The sequence below is a fragment of the Pseudopipra pipra genome, chromosome 7 (genome assembly GCF_036250125.1).
Source record: "Pseudopipra pipra isolate bDixPip1 chromosome 7, bDixPip1.hap1, whole genome shotgun sequence".
Lineage (NCBI taxonomy): Eukaryota > Metazoa > Chordata > Aves > Passeriformes > Pipridae > Pseudopipra > Pseudopipra pipra.
The window spans coordinates 20,302,610-20,319,970 of record NC_087555.1 but is presented as its reverse complement, the minus strand read 5'-3'; the positions used below and the strand labels follow the sequence as shown (position 1 = coordinate 20,319,970).

At 36.4% G+C, this 17,361-nt stretch overlaps 1 protein-coding gene across 4 annotated transcripts in view; it reads left to right on the top strand.

Annotated features, from left to right (window-relative positions):
* Window positions 1-17,361, top strand: part of B3GALT1 (beta-1,3-galactosyltransferase 1) — a 186,491-nt gene that overhangs the window by 118,026 nt on the left and 51,104 nt on the right. For 3 of the 4 annotated variants that reach the window (XM_064660984.1, XM_064660987.1, XM_064660986.1), the window contains exon 3: window positions 12,319-12,423. The exons of the other annotated variant lie outside the window; for it this stretch is intronic. The gene's annotated coding sequence lies outside the window, so the exon portion shown is untranslated. The remainder of the gene's footprint in view (window positions 1-12,318; window positions 12,424-17,361) is intronic. 4 annotated transcript variants of the gene reach the window in all.

The following is a 17,361-nucleotide window of genomic DNA, read 5'->3' as shown; positions in this document are numbered from 1 at the left end:
ATTACTGTGCCATAGTACCCCATTGTAAAACAGAAATAATAACAAACACTCATTTCACAAGAGTATTATAAAATGGAGACAGTAATGTTTGTAGTTTCAGTGGAGCCCATCACTCTTTGAGGAAATCAATTGTGTCATATTTAGAGAAATATTTGAATGCTGCAGTGGGCCAGGGGGCCACAAACTGAATGAAGTGCATTTATAAATGCCATTTGTAAACTGCCTATTAAATGAGTACTATCCATCTTGTGACCTGAATGAGGCAGGCAGGGAAAGAGTTGGAGAAGAATGGTGTGCTCTCACATAATTGAAGTCTGCATCATAATACAAACCCACATTTTAGCCCAAATATTTTAAAAGTTTGGCTAAGCTCCTAGCAACTGAATGAAAACTCTTACAATGATAATGAGAAGTTCTGGGAAGTGTAAATATAGCTTTGTTTCCTGTCTCACATCTAACATACACTTATTACAAAAATTCTCATAAAACTAATTATACACTTTTGCAAACTAACACAAGAACAGTTTGAAATAGCATTCCAACAGTGGAAGATCAAATCTGTCAAAAGGCTTTGTTTTATGTTTTAAGAACTTTAAGAAGAAATTCTCATTGAATGAGAACTTCTTAGTTATTTTTCGGCAAGACAAGAATTAGGAATGAAAAAAATCTTATATGGATAAGATCAGTTCATGAATTGAGTCTAGTTATAACCACTCAGATTATGATCTCAGAGTTGGTGTCATTTAATTAGTATTTAAGTGTATGTACTATAGCTACATTTGATTACATTCCCAGATTCCTATCTATTATCTGACAGATGATTGCTACTATTTGGCATTGAAACAGCTTCTGAAAAATAGGAAGTGAAAAACCTAATATGAATAACAATTAGTGCTCCAACATGCTGTTACACATAACAAGCCTACAATAAATGCTAGATCTCACACACAAAAAAAAACTTATTCACCAAAGTACCGAAGTATTAAAGCAAAAGAAGGCCCTAAACTAAGGTTTTATCTTCTTTCTTGAGTGGTGTTTTTTATTTTCTCTTTGTTTAGATTATGACCTCACGTTTCAGTTCTACACATTACAAGCTTGTGTGGTAGTGCCCATGAGATCTTAATATCACAGATAAATCCGGAATCAGAACCTTCAGATATACATTTCTAAGGATAAACCTGAGCACTGCAACCATACTGATACTTTACAATATACCGTATGCTGTCAGGCTTTGCAATACATTATGTTATTGCCTGCACTGGTGAAATTGAAGAAAGCCATTAATTCAGCTGATATCGAAGACAGGGACAGTAATGTTTGCAATTAAAAAGTGGTATTGCAGTTGAGTTATTCTTCCCTCCCATTTAACATACGTACATTTTTTCGTATTTTAAGGAACTCTCTCCCCGGTTCCTCCAGTTCATTTTTTCCACACAGGGACTGGGCTCAGGGGGGAAGTCTGAATAATGCATAGTAGAGCCTGCTAAATTTATTTGCATTTAAAATTGTGCTTTAAGGTAAGTTTCCGAATACCTTCAAGATAGTTTGTTAAGTAAAATAATAACTGAACCACTAAAAAGAAAGGCCAATATTCACAGAGATACGCTGATATAATGGGTCATGCTCCCGTGCCTCATAGGAATATCACAGAAATATCTTCAAAAGCAACATCCTTATCTGTCCCACTGCCCCTGCTCTCTCCATTTGTGCCACTACAGTGTTCAGTATGTATATTAAAACTGACCAGCAGCTGCTATCTAACAGGACCTCTAAATACTGAGTCGTTCTTTTCATTCCCTTAGCAGGGAAAGTAATTTTGGTCTCTCCTTTACTTGTGCTGATGGTTTTCACAAAGTGTCTGTGGGATCTTTAGGAAATCTATGATTCTTTCAAATTTGTCTGAATTTAGTAGGAAAAAAATGGTTAAATATTTTTTAAGCATGCGATTAAGAGTTAAAAAGAGACAGATAATGTGACTGCATAAGACTCATTTCTTTCAAAGGGTAGATATAAATTGAAGGTTGAATTCTGCTGTTGTCCATAATCATTGGGAAGCAGTTTGAGGAAAAACTAAGGAATCAGTTCAGTAAGCAACAAAAGCAATTGCGTTGGAGTAAGACAGAGGTACAGCTTTTCAATAGAAAGAAAGAGTTTGCTCTGTTTCAAACTGTTTGCTTTGTTTTCAAACTTATTGAAATGAATTATAAACAATCCTAATGTACACATTGGCAAGGGTCCTTCTGCTGACTGGCTACTTCTTAGTTTTAAAACCACCAGCTGCTATATCTGTAGTTTCAAAATCAAGTGTAAAAATGTGGCAAATGTACGTGACTATGAAAGCCATACACCAAAATTGTATGTTCCAGGCAGATTTCAGCTTTTTAACAGGACTAAGATTACTGTTGCATACATGGAATAATGTGAAAAAGTATTTAAAGTATTCAGAAGGTGGGAAGACCAAACAAAGGTAGACAATTAGTTCAGTTCATGGACTTAAATGACCAAAAGCTCCCTTCTTCACTTGCAACACTAATGCTAAAATCACAGCAAAGCTGAATAATATGAAAATCTTGATTTAGCCTATGCACATAAAGACCTTTTATTTTCATCTATCTAAATGTTTCCCTTTGTTGACAGGATTACACTCCTGTGCATTAGAAGTGAACACGAGATTAGTTTGAGCTGCTTTTTTACTTAGGACATTTCTCTTTTTAGGGCTTCTGCCAGAATTTTGTTTTTTAATTTACTTATTCATTGATTATTTTGTTATTTCACCAACAGAAAAGCAGTGAGCAGTGCAGTTTGATTAAAAGCCCCATGTCATTTCATTGGTTCTTTGAACAGATCACAGCTATAGCATCCATCAGTGATATTGCTGTAAGACAAAATTCCATAGGATTTTCCCTAACATCTGGAAAAGGAAATAAAAAAGGACAAATACACAAGAACCAGACTCATACCCCTAAAGGTCTGATTGTTACCACTTGAGGGCATGTTGATTTACCTCCTGTTGAGAATTTGTTTGTTTTCTTTTTCTTCATCCTCTCACATATGACATCATCTATTTTTAATGTTGATGTTTACATTTTAAAACAACCCAGAGACTCAGCTTCATGTATATATCTTGCTACACAAGAATAAAATTCAAACTGAAATACCTCAACTATTTCTGCTGACACCCAAGTTATCTACTCCTTTCCACTATTTCTCCATAACATTTTACTTGGATTTATAAATCTTTGCACTTCCTTAGTGTAACAGACTGTATTATCTCCATAATTTGTGATTCTGTTAAAAATCTCACAATATTTTACAAGGTATTTTTCTTAGGTTTTCAGATCCTTCAACCAAAAGTGTTTACAAAGAAGTCTTAATGTCTTTTGGTTGTAAATTAGAACTGAACTGTTTGGTGTTACAGGGCTTACAGGTTATTTTTTAAGGCCAAAATACCTGAAGTTATATAAAACCTGAATGCATAAACAGCATTAACAGGGATTGACAGACCACTTTATGACAATAACCTGAAGTAAGTGTTAAGGTTAGGCTCATACAGAAATTGTCATCAAAGTCTCTGCTCAACTTGCTGTTTTGTTTAATACATGAGATATCTAGTTAGGATGATTCTAAGTCAAGAACTGGACGGATTATGGAATGCTAGAGCTTGAGAAATATGAGTACTGCCTGTAAAGAAGAAAAGTGAGCAAAACCCAGAGAGGGATTGCACTGCAAGTGGGTGCTCTAGGAGTAAGAGCAGGACTAAACAGCAGAGATAATAAGCAAGCCACAAGGACAAGGTACAGTAATATGCCGTAGAAGTAAAAACAAAAGCAACCTATTGAGTGTCCTAGAGCAATTAGTGCAATTTGCTCCCGTGGTTGATGGGCAGGCAGCTGTCAGTCAGGCTAAGACACCAGTCTTCAACCCTGGCAGACCAGTCACACCCAGGTGACTGGCTGTAGTTGAATCCTGAAAAAAGACTGCATGAATGTCCACCTGAATCTTATAAATACAGGACAATCTCGATGCACAAATATAACGTGGACTCTTAAAACGTATTAGATACTGCTATGTAGTAAGTGGCTTGATAAGATCATTGAGAGCTTTGAGTTGGCAGTGATCTCAGCCCATTGTTGTTTTCTGGTTTTTTAGCCTCATCTTGATTTCAGAGACAGATTTTAGGGAGATCCACAACTTTCCCTCAGATGTAGACATATTGCTTGAAAGAAGTACTTTATATGTGTGAAAGCAAATGTACGTGGATGTAGACAGTTTATTTTATATGCCATAGCAGAAAAATTGGCTGTAATGTCTGTGTGAACCCATCAGCACAGAGGTAGAAGAGGTATAACATTTCATCTGCAGCTGAAAATTCTGTCAATTGACAGAAGAGGAGAAGAGGGACATGGGAAATACAGATGGGTAATGGATATAGAGACAGAAGTTAAATAGCAAGTATACCAGAAAAAAAAGGTATTTTTGAAAAAAAGGTATATTTGATACAGGTGAAAGATGTCAGCTTATTGCTTTTTATTTATAGACCTGCCTAGATGTGCATAGTGTTTTGTCATACAAAAATTAAATTGATGCAGATAGCTCAAAGAGTAGAGATGTGACATCAGAATTGGTATGAAGAGAGTATTAGAATGAACTAAAAGGATGTCTTCTCAAAGACCAGCCTTTTCTACAAACTACAGAAAAGATACAACACAAACAGAACTTCTTGTGAAGTGCAAAAGAAGCACCAGTTAATTTCTGCTCCCAAAATACACTGTAAAAGTATCAGAAATGTTGTCCCAGAATACAACTTTTATATTTGCTCACACTTAATTGTTCTGAGTGATGCAAGAATATTTTATTTACTTCATTAATATTTAAATTCTAGAAGGGAATTGAATGTTGTAAGGATTCAAAGATTCAAGAGTGATTGAGAGATAAATCTAGAATAATGCATATCTAGCAGAGTTTCTCACATTCAGACCCAAAAATGGGAGTGCATTGTAATAGTTATGACTACCCAACAAGCAAGTGCTATTTGGGTTGCCACCACCTATGATCTGTTGTAGAAAGGAAGTACGTCCTGTGAAGATTGAAATAACAGAATGAATCTGATAATTTTCTGTGAAGTTAATTATAGCACCATTACTTGTTTACTTTGTTTTTCTGTAAAATAAGCACAAGGCTTGTGTGAGGGTAATGGATACATGTATTGTGCTATATGTAGAAATTCTTTTTCATATTGTATAAACTACTGTAGCAATGCTTTGAAGTTAACGAGCCTTCTCAGTTCATTACAGATAAAAATACCAAGTTTCCACCTTCAATATGAAATGCATGAACTATTAGCTGTGTAAACAACTTCTGAATTTAATTTCTGGTACCACAGAAGCAGCAACAGCAATTTCTTTTTATACATTTGAGATGTATAAAGACAGACAGCAAACACCAGCTCTTAAAAAACTCCCCAAACTGTTTTTAATTACTTTGTAAATTTTTTTAATTGAAGACTTAAGACAGTAACACAGCTATTAACAGAGACTATTTTTACTCCCAGCACTGTGAAGCAGTAGTGATTTATTTGTACTTGATAGGAGGACGAGTATTATTTACAATTCTAAGTGATTCTGAATTTCAAAAGTCTCTGATTCAATTTCACAAAGCAACAAAATGTTTTAGATTGCATCCATAGAACTTGTTGTAAAACAGACAACTTGAGAATATTTCTAATGGGAACAGTTTCAGCTGATAGAAAGAATAAAATATATTTTCCTAAAAGACAAGGAGATAATTTTACCTGTTTTTCCTCTTATATAATCATAAAGGAAAACAAAAATACTTAGAGATTATGAAGTCCAACCATTAACCTAACACTGCCAAGTCCACCACTAAACTTTGTCCTTAAGTGCCATGTGTACACATCTTTTAAAAACCTCCATGGATGGTGACTCAACCACTTCATTTGGCAGCCTGTTCCAGTGCTGGATAACCCTTTCCATGAACAAATCTTTCCTAATATCCAACCTAAACCTTCCCTGGCACAGCTTGAGGCTATTTCTTCTTTCAAACAGCACTGATTAAATGCAAATTCTGATACTCTGCACAACACACCTTCCACATAAAAAAAGTATCAAACACTTCCCATTTGCTGTTGTCTTTTAACATAAAAATTTATGAAGTGTCTCTGAGAATAGCTCACTAGGTCACATTTACATGGAAAACTCAGTCTGCCTGGGCTAAGTGGGACTGAACTAATGCACATACTGTTGCTTCACAAACTAAATGTCACTAAATGATAATCTGCAAATGCAGAAGCAGGGACTGGGAGATGCACTGGCTGTAGCCACTGATGGCTCCCTCCACTGCAGTCTCAAGAAGCTAATCTTGCTCAGTTCAGAGGGCTTCATCCATGTTCCTGGGAATGACTCAGGACATGAGGAACAAGATAGCATGTGTCCACATTTAGGGTTTTATTTCTACTCTGTCCCGATTTCCTTCCCAGAAATGCTGTGCTTGTAAAAGGCTTAGTGTGACACCCTAAGAGACTTGTATCTTCTCTGCACAGACAGACACAGTCTGGGTGACAGCAAAGCAAAAGCTTCCCTAGGGCATACACTAGGATTATCAACAAGGGAGGACTACTTCTGGATTAAAACTTTGGCCCACTGTCATCTATGGCAAAACTCCCACTGAAGTCAGAGCAGCCCAGATTTCATGTGTGTTGCAGCAATTTTGACTCCCTGCCTGTTCTGCCTTGGGACTTCCAGCCAGCACAATAAAGGTCTTAATGATGCCAGAAGCTTTTGTGTTATAAACTGCAGCAAAAGTCCTAAAGCCCTTCATGTAAACCAAATACTCATCAGCTATTTAAGAAAAACTGTAGGGGATTCAACCTGCATCCAGAAATATAATGTTTCAAATTGGCACACCATGCTAAAACAAACCTTATCCTGTTTAAGTGCTTCCTTTTTTTCTTTTTATAGAAGTGCTACAGCAGAGAATTCATGTTTTGATTGAACACAGAGCAGGCAGCAAGCTAAATTATATACTCAATACAAATCTCATGCAATAATGATGAAATAAGTGTAAAATGGCTGTAACAAAAGCAGACACTTTATAAAGTAACATCTCCTCTAAATTTCGTATGTGTAGGCAAAATAGAGAAACTGGAAATGCATTAAAAAAAGATGAAATTGTAGATCAGACTGGCCAAAAGTTTTAATGAGACTGTAAAATATTTTGATAAGTCTCTGTTTAAAATATATGTGGTCTTTGTCACTGTGCATAAAACAGACAGAAACTTAGTGAGTGTCAGGAACATAATTAGAAGTCAAGCTGGCATGGAATTACAGTGCTCAACAAACACAAGAAGCCAGTTCTGAGTCCCTGACCTGTGATAAGTTCTGCTGACTTCAGCACAAAGCAAAAATAATTCAAATAATTGTAGGGTACAGGACTAAACCTTGGTCATTATTTAATCTAAATACAGTAGAGCTCCAGTTTTTGAGGGTGGCATGAACTTTGCAATGAACAGCTATTTAAAAAAGAGATCAAAATTCTGCTGCTACTAACTGAAGAAGCAACCACTTCATCTCAGGCAGCATTCAGATGCCCCACTTACAATCTACAGCAGTCATGACAAAAGAAATGGATATTTATAGTTGCATATATTAGCCTTACATTGCCATATACAGACAAACACGTACCCAGTATGCTATTAGATTACTTTAGACTAACTTACAATGTTGGGCTTTTTCCCTGAGTCCATATTTTAACATAAACATTTCAGAAAGGTTTTAAGTTTAGAATTGGGTGTATTTAGAATTCCATTCAGCTTTTCAAGGAAAAAATTTGCGTAAAAGGGCTTCAATTCAAGATCTTCTAGGAATAAAATTTCTCCTGAAATACATGACATTTCCAAATGGAAATGCCACCAGAATAAACCAAAACTTGAGATTCAATTCTAGGTTTACAGAACCAGCTACAGAAAGTAAGAACACCACCACAATTAATTCTAAAAAGTGTAAGTTTAGGCACAGCCAGTGGTTTCTAGTTCTTCATCAATAGTTCATCAGTCATTAGCTTGAAGTACAGTAATTATGATAGTAGTCATAACTGTTTTCTGTTTGCTTAAAAATGATAGTGCTGAAGCTTACTCAACTACTCTGCTTACTCAACTACTCTGCTTGATTAAATGCATGGCAAAAATCAAGCCTTGGCCTACTTTCCAGTGCGAGGGCATACAATGGCGTATGATCCTGCACCTTTCCTTTTGGATGGAGTCAAAGGAATAAGGTCATACAAACAAGGTCATCTGTGAAAGTCAGCTGGCATAAAACCAGTCATACGCCAGACATCATCCTTTGCAGAAATTAACTCTTTAGCAAGCTGGATGTCTGGGGGGGAAAAAGGGATGTGGAAAATGAATGTGCCTTAAACATGATCTTCATCGTTCTGATGAGTTATTTAGTTATACATCCCTCTCCTATTGCTAAGTAGGAGGATATATCATGATAGCCATTCTGCAGAACATTCATCATCAGAATATCAGCTTCTTCACACAAGCTTGTCTCCTTAACATCTTCTTATTTGTGTATGTACCCAGTATTTTGTACTTGTAAGAGAATTTATATATATAGAAATTTTAAAAGGAAAAACAACATAACCTATTATACTGCTAATGTGGTTGTCAAGAGGGAGAAGAAAGTATTGTCAGAAATTCAGGATTGGATATTTTAAAAATTATCTCGTTCACAGATGATCCTATAAGAGTAGTAAGCAAGAATCCCAAAGATACAACAGAAATAGTATTAACAACCACAAAATACACTGAGATTTAAGTTTCATTTTCAATCTACTACTTAACAGTGAGATAGCAAAGCAGAAACAGACTGAAGTAATTTATTTGAAAGGTTTTTCATTATCTGAAAATTTGATACTGACAGTTTAAGTGTAAGATTCTAATTTTATATACAGAACAGAATCTGCTGTTTGGTTGAACTTACTAACTAGTCCGTTAGACTAATTCATATATATTGCATATACATGGAGAACAGAATTCATTTGTTTCAACTGGCAAATTAGATGATGCTCAACTCATTTGTCAGACATTGGATGTCTGACAAAAATACAGGACGAAACAACTCTTTGGTAAGAGTAATTTCCTATATGGGAATCTTGTTGGACACTCAGCTCTTGACAGATGCTTCAAAAGCAGCAAATACACTGGGCATTTATTCCCATTTGTACTTTTAAGAAGATCATGATCTTTCTTTTGACATGTATGCCCCACAGCTCTTTCACAGTCATCTTACGTTACCCTAATAAGCTAATGCCTATGGACTCCCACTCTAAGAACAGTATAACCAGACCCACAGGGATGACAGCTCAAGGAAACACTTAAACTAGCGCACCAGCTTTTGTAGTGGGTAAAAACAAGACCAAGCACTTGAGCTTTGACTACTTTAGAGAGTTTTTCCTCTTTGCTGCAACTTAGATTAGCCTCAGTCCTTGAGTAACCAGCCTTCAGCGTGTAACAGCTGAGGACTGCCAGAATATCTTTAACCAAGAGCCCTCTTCTCTGCAGTGCATACACATAATTTGTCTCTACACATCAGGGCAAGAAGCCCCAAATTTAGTCATCAGCAAGAGCGTCATACAGGATTGCTGTCTTTTCTAAAAGCATTCCTCCAAGGAATTAAAAACGATCAGACAGTTTGAGAAAGGGCAATCTCAGCCTGCGCTGAATACAAATCAAATATATAAATGAAATTGCACATCACTTAAACTTACTGCTGAGAAGTATTGACAGCAGCATGGCCTTTTCCCTTTCCCTGGTCTCTTCAAGTCTAACATATAGTTAGACTGCTCTTCTCTACTAGTATCCAAAATGCTCCTGACACTACATGCTGTAAGATTTCAATGGGCTGAAGGGTCATCTATTAGGGCAGACTTATTAGTGACTATTACATTTAATAGGGATTTAAGAGTCACTACTTTGTGTGTTGCGAGGTTGTTTGTTTTCCAAAGAATTATAGCAGCAAATAGTAAATTCCAATCTCAGTTTAATTTCTAAATCAATTCTATGCTTTTAAAATTATTAAGTTATAATTACTTTCCATTACCTTAATTACTTTAAACTATACAAATCAGAAATAGTTTCTCACTCTTTTGACCTTGTTCAAGATTTTAAATGGTCTCTTTCAGATCAATGGCTTAAGAATGCTGTGTAGTTTACAGTTTATCTCCTACCTGCTTAAAGGAACTACTTCACATTTCTTTTATTCCAAACTCAGACTGGAAAAGGAGTGATTGGTGGGGGAGCAGAAGCAGCTCAGTTTTTGTGGGCAGACAGAATTTTGTAAGAAGCCCCAGTGAAAACAAATAATAACAACTGTGTTTATGTTTCTACAACTCAAAAATTGTAATTAAAAACTAGTATATTTGCATCAGCATAAATAGAGCCATTCTGCAGATGGATTCAGACTGCCAATATTTCCTAGCTGAAGGAAACTGATTAATGACATCTCTTCCACTTCAGTTATGAAACCAAGGCAAACCATTTTGCTTCCTATTTATCCCATCACACCCCTCCTCAACTATTTGCCTGATTTATAGGCTACATCCCCATCCAACAGAGATTTCCTTAAAGGTAGGAGGAGAAGATGATGCATTTTGAATGGCATCAGAATTTGTTGATGGCTGAAGACTGTAACCCAGCCTCTAGCACTGACAATAGCCAGCACTACAACGCTCACCTTGAATGAGACAGTATTGGGGAGGTTATCTCCAAACACCTAACAAAGGTAAAAACTTGTGTTTGCCACATTGTGCTCTAAATTGCATTTAATAGATTGAGAGATAAAGTCTAACCAATCTTTTTACATATGACAATATAACACCATATTTGATTTATTACAAAAGTAGTCAGTCTAACCCCTAATTTTTTTTTAATTAGAAAATTATTCAGAAAAAAAAAAAGAAAATCAAGAAAACTGTGGATTTTTTAATTCAAACTATTCATAGAAAAATTTAAAAGGAACTGTGATAAAATCTAACAAAAAAATCAATTTCAAGGTACTCAAGTTACAGACCTTTTAATACTTTTGCCTTTGCTGCACCAAAATACAGTGGCAATTCATGCAGTACCTCTAGGCATAAAATTTCCTGATATAAATTCAACAAGAAAGAGAGCAATTACGTATTCCGACCTGTGTTTCTTCATTTCTCAAATATTCTTAATACAAGGGTGATTTCTATTTGCATTCTACAATTTTGCAAGTCCACTAATTGCAAGACATTCTAAAATGAGTGTAAATTGTCTTGATGAACACCATCCAATTTCTAATGGACAGGGGCTCATATAAAAATTCAACAGTATCAGCAACAAGCTAGCAGCAACTGGTGGGATGAGGGGTAGTAAGAAATTATTTGGCTCACAGTTGAACTTCCTATTTAACCACAGGGATGATCAAATTAAGTCAAGGTCAAGTATGTGACAGAGCAGCTGTGCCATGCAGCAAATGAGGACTACTGGTGTGTATATATATAGCAATACTGTTTTGATTTTCTAACCCACCATTCATGTCTTGCAATTCAAAGCTGCTGCAGGAGAGAGAAAGTGGCCTCCTGCACTCACAGCCTTTACTTTGAGTTCTACAGATTCAGCTCCTTCCCAGGCTGCTTGAAGCCTTCATGGTAGAGCAGCCCCTTAGCACTCACTACATCACTTCAGCCCAACTCTTGTCTACAAGGAAAATTTTACAGCTGTCCAACACAGCAACTGCTAACCAACTAACCTTCCCCCCACTGAAAGAGATTTAAATCTCCCTAACAGAATGAAATGACTAGACCTGAGATAACATTCTTGCCCACAGAAAACTTTATTCTCAGATGTCACTCATCTAGAACTCTTACTAACTGCTACAAACAGATGCTTTCAACATAGAGTGGTTTGTAACGCTTTGGCTTAATAATCTTGATTTTCCTGTTTCAGTAAATGAAAATAAATTGATTTACAACAGTTAATGCACAGGTACTGAAAACAGTGGCTGTAATTTTTTTTATACCCATCTGTCCTCCACTTATTCCATCTGTTTCCTTCACTCATTGCACTGGAATCCAGCTTCACAAAATGAAATCCAAGCTCTTTCATGTAGCACAGTGTAAGTTACCTAGTTACCCAGCTGAAAGACATTTCAAAATGAATCACTCTCCTTATACTCTGTAGAAGGCAACAGACACAGATTTTTTGGTTAATATATGTCTGAGCAATCTTTCTTTCAACAAAATATAAAACTGTCAGTAAATTCCTTCTGATTTCAGATGATGCATTTCAAAATAATACCGTAACGGCTCACCATTTTAATCAATTACTGAGTACGCCTTGGGGATTTTCCACCAATTCTGCTTTATGCTGCTCTTAAAATGGTAAGTACCTACATAACTGTATGATTTATAGACTGGCTTAGATCTTTATAGTTAATACAACAGTATAAGTGCACGCAATCATATGATTTAATTGGATTATATAGCCTTCATTAAACTGTGTTGACTGACTTTTTTTATTCTTCAACAGTTCTTTGGCCTGTTAATGATTAAAGATTTGGATTTGAGTCTTTACACTAAATGTAAGTGTTTAATAGGAAAAGAAAACCTAAGAAAGCCCTCCTCTCTTACAATCCAAAATGGGAGATACAATATAAAGGCTGAAAATAACTTTTTGAGAAATTTTGCATAGCACAAATACAAAAGCCACTATAAACAAAGGATATTTCTATGTGTTCTATGGGATACTATAAACAAAGGATATTTCCGCTATTATCTAATCTTTAAGGCAGTGTGGTAAGGGAGGTCATTCAAAGGTCAAGAATGGGAGGTTTCTGTAACTCTATAAAAGGGCTCACACTTTAAATGTAAGTATGTCAGTGTTCATGGTGCCTTTAATTTCTACACTAATGATATCTAGAATACCTACATGCCTTTGGTTTATGCATTTACCACTTCATTATTAGCATCACATTAAAAGGGAATAGTTACTTTTTATTTGTGCTACAGAGATCTTTTAACTGATACTGAATTTATACAGAATAGAATATTTAAGAATACTAGCATACAGAATACAGTTCACAGGAACATGCATTTAAACACCCAACTTCATTATTAGGCTGATAGTAATACTTATAACTTCTTTTTTTTTCATTCAACATATTATTTTATTAAAATTTCAGTAGCATAACTGCCTGAAAGAATTTTATTTAGTCAAAAGCTATCTCTCTTGAGACATAGAAGTGTTTATAATATAAGGGAACTTAGAAATATGTAGTGAGAACTTAAGTTGGAAATAAAATATTTTCCAAGACAAAAAACGGAAATAAGCCCTGATAATAGATTTTGTAAAATAGAACTTTCATATTACAGACCCACTATTGTGACATAGGTGACTAAAAAAATGAGGATTACAATTCTTTTAATCTTCATATAAGCCCATTTTTCCTTTCTGTGGCTGAGTTTGAAGCACTTACAAATGAAAGCAAAAAAACAAATGACTGGTATTAATCATAAAGAAAAAAATAAGAGTCTATATGCCTCCTGTAGTCCTTTAAAAAGCATTAATATTTGCATAAAGCTAAAGGACAAAAACTCTTACACGCGAAAACATGTATCTTTCAGACATCTGCTAGCTACTTACCTCGGTCTGCTCCATAAATAGAAACTAATTATGGAGAGACTAAAAGCAAGACAATGCCCTGGGAAATAAGGGGCAGTCTTTTAAAGTATACTCAAAATGGTGTGAGTAAATCTGCATCGTACAGATACATACTTAACACATAAATCTTTTTGGTATAATCTTCCTCCTTTTACAAGCAATAGTTAAACTTCCACTAAACTTCCATCAAAGCAGAATCAGCGTTGATGCATTCGTTCACTAGTAATATTTCCTGCCCTTCAAAGTATCAATATCAACTGTGAATGGCAGAACTGTAAAGACTCTAGTGAAAAAAGTATTCAGTCCTGTAAATTAATGCCTGAGCTCTGACTTTTAAGTGAAGACAGAGATCAGCAAGTCAGCTGCTGCTTATATTGCTTTATTTTTCATAATCAAAAAATCAGAGGCTTGGGGAGTGCTTAGTAGCCTAAACCATTCCTTTCCAGGAACTTGATATGTTTTCTTTTAACATGTATTTATAACAGAAGTAGGAGAATAAAGTTAACTTTAGAAACAAGCGTGATCCAAGGCTATATTTCAAACCCCAAACTGATATAATATAGGGGTCACCAGTGAGGTTGAAATTTCAAATTGATATGCTGAGTCAATCCACTAAGGTGGGTGTTAGGGTTCCTCTGTTTCAAAGGGTACCTCAGCTGCTGGTTTTGGACAGTAATGTTTCACAGACTTACTGCACAAGTGCATATCAAGCAGTCTCTTAGAGCAAATAGCAACGTCTTTATATACTGGCAAAAGGAGGCTGCGAAGGACAAAACAGAAGGCACTTCAGCCACTCAGAGCTGGAGAGCATCATTAGAGGAACTGAAATGGACCTGGGTCAAGAAAGTTATTTTCCTTGAGAAAGGGGAGGAAGAGGTGGCTCTATGGAGCCACTGAAGTCACCAAAATTAAAAGTTACATGCTGGATTTCACAAAGTTAAACACAACTGTGTTCTTTATTTTTAGGCATCTGCACTAAAGGAAGGGAGATTAAGAAGCCTGAAATGATTATCCTTCACAAGCAGAGTCACTCAGGAATCTGATCTTTATGATTGCAGACACTTGTAAACATTAATTCACCAGGATACAGCACTGAGCTATAATTCACATAGTTTTAGCACCACACAGCAACCCAGCAGTCAAAAAATGTGTCCCATTAGAACAGTGTACAAACTGACAATTTGCTATGCTGCTTTACAAAATCATAATGGGAGGAAATATCTTTAGGTTTGCCTCAACCTACCATCTGCCTACAGAAAAAGGCAAAATGCATTAATTTACATACAATGTTCTGCCAGCCAAGTAGCAGCCATTAAGTGTTATCCCTTCACCTTAAAAGGGACCATTCTATATCCCTTCAGTCTTAGCATATACATTTTCTGTGACCAAAGCAACTGACTATTTAGCAATGTGCAAAAAAGCACAGCCTAGGGTAGAATATACAACCCGGTGCCCACACTCCCTGTTTGCTATATACTGCTACCCTGACGTGCAGAATATTTGCACAAATACAGGGAACCCTCCATGGCACGGGAGGCAGCACTTGCAGCCTAGAGCAGTCCTAGTCTGTGCCTTCAGAGGCCTGTTTCACAGCAGCTGGATGTTAACCTAAATAGCATTTACCTGAGTTTCAAATAAATTACACATTCTTAGCCGTAACTTCCTGATTCAGAGCACAACAGCACTATCGCTTTGGTGTATCCTAAAGTGAGGGCAAAATGAATTGTGTAAGGAAGTCTAAGTGGATGCACTGGGAATGCTAAATGAGAAACACAGATAATCGTTTAAAGAAAAAGCAGTTAGATCACAGAGAATGCATTTAAGTAGTTACAGCAGCAATTATTTAATTTCCAGCTACTCAAGACTATGAGACCACAACTTGAAAATTTATTCCATTACTTTTGGTTTGTAGACAGGTGCTGAACTACAGGATTTTATTTTTCCATGGTTAACTGATCAGAACATGCTTTTCATTCATTCTTGATTTTTAGATTTTACTGTTAATGCAGAAAATCTGCATAATGCTGAAAGCTGAAGGGGCAGTGTCAAATAAATGGAACTTAACATCAAAATAGCAGGGCCTGTTGCAGTTTTTGGTATCTTTTTATATTTAGTTACCTGAAAACTTCACTTCAGAATATTAATTCACTGAAAAAAATAACGTATTCATTAACACAAAATTATTATTGTTGTGGTGTTTCATATTCTTCCAGAAGGCTGACTTCAAAAACATAGAAACTTTGGAGTGGGAGGGTGGCAAGAGGGAAACAAACTGAAAAAACCTTAGCTTACCTAACCCAAAAGCAAAATTCCCTGTTCAAACTCAAACTGAATGGCATCTTGAAGGCAAGAATAGAACAGGGATTACATGAAGCAAATTGTGTGAATGATGACTTGAGGAACATGGCAAAGAAAAAGAGGAGAATCCTCAAGGTGGGAGACACAAACAAACCAAATATCTGCATTAATTCAAAGAAAACATGGAAAATGTTGACAATGGGTTTACATAGCCTTTTCAAAGACAGGCAAATAAATAGAATCTATCAATCATCAGAGGGACATGCCTTTTTCTTTTCTCCCCACCTTCTGCATCATCAAGTTCAGCTTTATCAGTAGGACATATTTTACTTTCTCAAATAAAGTTAAGAACAGCAGCCCTGATGCCATGAGCATGGCAATACTGCTTAGCTGTGCCTGGTCTCTCTGCTACTGAATAATCTATTGTAATCAATGTATTAAAGAACAAACCCAATACCATTTTCATGATGGCAACCTGAGGAGCTATACTAAAATTACAGTTAATTATGTATGTGTATGCAGGGGTTAGCCCTCTGTAGAGGGCAGCGGGTCTGGCATGGAGTTGCTCTTCAGTTTGCTAGGCAGACAAAACCAAACTGCTCTGATCTTCAGCTAAACATGACGGTGGTGCCTCCACTGCAAAGCAAAGAGGTGAAATTTCGCTTTACTCGAGCATCATATCTCATAGAAAGAAACAGCTTTTCCTTGTTTTACTTATACAAGTTTAAATGACACTGATATCCACCCATACAAAAATGAGCACTGAATGCTGTCGTGTTACAGGAGAAATGCAGAAGTGTGCGAGAAACATATACAGACCCAGTCCTCCATAGTGTCCAGCTTGCATATTGCTCCATGATAACCACTGGATGTATGAGGCACCTTGCTAATGGCCACTCTATTGCTTTCTTTACTGTGCCAAAGCACTTATAGTTAAGGCACAACTTCTCAGTAGCTCAGACAGGAACTTTTGTTCTCTTCTGGTCAGGCTACTACAGCCACCTATTTTTTATTTATTGGATTAATTCTTTGCCTGTTGACTTTCTCCCTTCTTTTCAGACACTGTAAAAGGTTTTGCCTGGGACAGAGCTAGTTTTCTTCATAGCAGTTTGTATGGTGCTGTGTTTTGTACTTGTGGCCAGAACAGTGTTGACAGCATCCAGGCCACCTCTGTTTCTCACGCCACCCCACCCCTGAGTAGGCTGAGGGTGCTCAAGGAATTGGGAGAGGACACAGCCGGGGGAGCTAAGCCCAAATGAGCAGCAGAATATCCCACACACACCACATTACATCAAGCTGATCAATAAAGCTGGGGGAAAGAAAGGGGAAGGAGGGATGGTCTGAATAACAGTGTTTGTCTT